The sequence below is a fragment of the Ornithorhynchus anatinus genome, chromosome X5 (assembly GCF_004115215.2).
Source record: "Ornithorhynchus anatinus isolate Pmale09 chromosome X5, mOrnAna1.pri.v4, whole genome shotgun sequence".
Taxonomy (NCBI): domain Eukaryota; kingdom Metazoa; phylum Chordata; class Mammalia; order Monotremata; family Ornithorhynchidae; genus Ornithorhynchus; species Ornithorhynchus anatinus.
In genome coordinates, this window is record NC_041753.1 from 37,462,614 (window position 1) to 37,466,206 (window position 3,593).

The 3,593-nt window shown below is 44.8% G+C and overlaps 1 non-coding gene across 1 annotated transcript; it reads right to left on the reverse strand.

Moving 5' to 3' along the window:
- Positions 1 to 1,014: 1,014 nt before the first annotated feature.
- LOC114808622 lies at positions 1,015 to 1,139 on the reverse strand. Its single transcript, XR_003756466.1, has one exon. It is a non-coding gene; the product is annotated as a U6atac minor spliceosomal RNA (small nuclear RNA).
- Between the last annotated feature and the right edge of the window lie 2,454 nt (positions 1,140 to 3,593).

A 3,593-nucleotide genomic window follows, 5' to 3' on the forward strand; every position in this document is an offset into this window, starting at 1 on the left:
GCCTCATCCCTCTTCTCTTCAGTACTGTTCCTGATTGCACTGGACAGAATTTCTGCAGTGGTGCAGTAGTTGTCTTATAATAGTGTCTTCCATTATTCTCCACCAACCTTAAAGGGAGTGGTATCATTGAGAAGGCCTCTCAGGAAAGTTTAAAGGAGAGACCTGAGCTCAGTGGTCTGTCTCGATTGACTAGTAAAGAGTAGTCCTTCAGTCTGATTTGAGATAGGCAGTGTGGTGTAATGGGAAGAGCACGGGTCTAGAAGTTAGAGGAGCCAAGTTCTAGTTCCGACTCTGCCACTTGCCTGTTGGTGAGTTTGGGCAAGTGTCACTTACTGCTCCGTGCTTCAGTTTTCTCCATTTGCAAAATTGTGATGAAACCTGCCTTTTCCTACCTCGCAGGATGTTCTGAGAGTGAAAATGATCTAAGTAATGTGAAAGTGCTTTGCAAATAAGTGTGGTATTATTATTATGTGCTAAGCATTGACACATCAGGTCAGGCAGAGTCTCTGTCCCACATGGGGCAATAAATGTGCTATGTAGAATCAGGGTTTTGTTGGTTTTTTTAAAGCATGATAACAATGATAGGCAGGAAAACTAAGGCCTGGTAGTGTTTCAAGGAGGAATGAGGAGTTTAGCAGTCAGGAAAAAATCCAAGCCATTGTACAATAAAATGTGAGTGACTAATTCAACATCAGTGAATAAAGTTGCTGCTGCTGCAGAGAAACTGAGAGACCTTCTGCTCTGTGGCCACAGATTAGCCACTTGCCTAGCAGGGCTGGCTCTAGAAATTTTTATTTTCTAGGCTAAAAAAAGGGACATAGAATCCTTTATTAATCAATCAGTCATATTTATTGAATGCTTACTTTGTGCAGAGCACTATACTAAGCGCCTGGGAGAGAACAATTTAGCAGTTGGTAGACATATTCCCTGCCCAGAAGAAGCTTAGAGTTAAAGAGGAAAAAAAAACATTGTTAGATGAATCAATCAATCATATTTATTGAGCGCTTACTATGTGCAGAGCACTCTACCAAGCACTTGGAAGAATACAGTATAACAAATATAAATATAAGTTGTAAAGGCTGCTAGGACCTACTCTATCCTTCTCAAGGGGAGTGCTAACCTCTCCTTTCAAACAGCGTAATTAAAATGATTTAAATAGTATTTGATTTTCAGGGTTGTTGCATTACACTGGGAATATTTTGTGAAAGGACATGTCAGTGAATCTGGGTAAAGAGAACCCAGTTTTATCTAGTCAAGAGGGTGGAAGGTTGCTGACCAAAGGTTAGCAGTTATTTCTATTATAATATCTAAAACCAAGATATGAAGACTACACAAGAGACCATAGATAAAGGTCAGGAACAAAACTGCAAGCTTTATTCTCTTGACTCTCTTGAGGAAGCATTGTGAAGACAATATTTGAAAAGCTTTGACCTCCTGGTGTTTTGTAAATGTTATTGTTGCTGCTGTTACTGCTGATGGATGAAAGATGATTGCTTTAGAATGGGAAGGTGTTCTGAGAAAAGACAGAATCCTTTTGTGTCCTAGCACCATCTGCTAACTGCTGAAAAGTTTAAAGTGGAAGGACAGTCACGTCCTCTGAGAGAGAGTAGGGGCCCCAGGAATTCCAGGACTGATCTGGTGGCTGTTTCTGGTTTATCTCTGTCAGTCAGTAGTAGTTATTTAAGTGCTTATTGTGTGCAGAATCCTGCACTAAGCCCTTGAGAGAGTACAAGGGTTGGTAGGTATGACTCCTGCCCTCAAGGAACTTAATGATCTCTCAAACCTTTAGCAGCACTGAAGTTCCAGGAAACCTCCAGAACTTTCCCTACCACTACTCCTGATGCCCTTGATACACAGGGGTCGCATAGGCAGGGGACAGTGGTGAAAAATGTCAGGGGCAGTGGTAATCATAGTAATCATGGTATTTGTTGAGCGCTTACAATGTTCCAAGCACTGTAGATATAAGAAAATCACATTGGACACTGAACCTCTCCACATGCTGCTCACATTCTAAGTAAGGAGGGGGTAGGACTTAATCCCCATTTCATGAATGAGGAAACTGAGGGACAGAGAAGTAAAGTGACTTACCCGAGGTCACCCAGAAGGCAGCTGGAAGGCCGAGATGAGAACTCCAGGTCCACTGACTGACAGGCCTGTGCTCTTTCCATTAGCAGCAGCATGGCTCATTGGAAAGAGCCTGGGTTGGGGAGTCAGAGGTCATGGGTTCTAATCCTGGCTCCGCTGCTTGCCAGCTGTGTGAGTTTGGGCAAGTCATTTCACTTCTCTGGGCCTCAATAACCTCATCTGTAAAATGGGGATGAAGACTGTGAGCCCCAAGAGGGACAACCTGATCACCTTGTATCCCCCCCAGAGCTTAGAACAGTGCTTTGCACATAGTAAGTGCTTAACAAATACCACCATTATTATTATTATTAGGCTATGCTGTTTCTCATAGTCATATCCGTAGCTCTATCCGTCGCACAGTCTTACGACTGTGAATGTGAAGGTAAAGTAAGAGTGGTGTTACTGAAGCTCTAGGAGCTCTGCCACTGATCTGGGAACCTTCCCAAAACCCAGAAGTTTCTCACCTTGTGTCACACCTTCCTTTCTGCCCTTCTGTGGTGCTGATGACTGGGAATCCATGCTGACCTGGTTCCAAACCCAGGACAGTGTGGCAAGAGCTCTATGAACCTCTACTGCTTCTCCTTTACTGCTTGTCCTTGCCCTCACAGAAGCGGTACAGGCAGAAGAGAGTGCTGAGTGGGCAATTGGGTCCCTTTTTCTGTTTTAGCATAAATAGACTGTGCTCCCTATGTGGGACAGGGACTGTGTCCAACCCGATAAATTGCCTCTAGTTCAGCATTTAGTACATAATAAGCATTTAACAAATACCATAATTTTAATTATCATTATTGAGCTATTATAATGTAAGTTTATCATGGTAAGAACGCTGCTGGGCTTCAGACCTCAAACAGCCCTCATCCTGACTCCCAAGGCTAGCTTCAGCAGGTCTTGCAACCTGAGATGTGAGTTCAAAGTGCCTTTCCCCCACTGACATGATACTGTGTGATGATCTCAGGCAGAGTGCCACGTGATATCAACAAAGTACATGATTTTTCTGTGCGATGAAACAGCGATGGCCGGAGTGGGTCCCTTCCCTCTGCCCCCAATTCCCCTTTGCACCCAAATCATCCAGCTCCACCCCTGTATTCCTAGCTCCCCTCATCTCCCCCCAGTATTTTTGTCGTTGGTAAATCAGTGAGGTGCACCATATCCCCCTCAAGCCATGCACCTCCACTGCTACCAGCATGAAAGGGGCAGTAAAATGTAAGTAGAGGCCCACTCCCAGTGACTGGACGCCTGGGTCCTGACTCTGTCTCCATCCCTGAAGATACTGGAGGCCCTGCTTGCCCTGAGCAGTCATGATGCTCTCTGTCCAGCTCCAGTCATTATGCCCTCACATCAGAGCTCCATCCTGGACTCTTCAGGCACTTACTTTGGACCCAGATCAATCCCTGGCTCCCCCAGCAGCTCCAGTCCCCAGGCGCAGCAGCCAACATTCTTATTTCTCTTATCCTTCTCTCCTGTTCTTC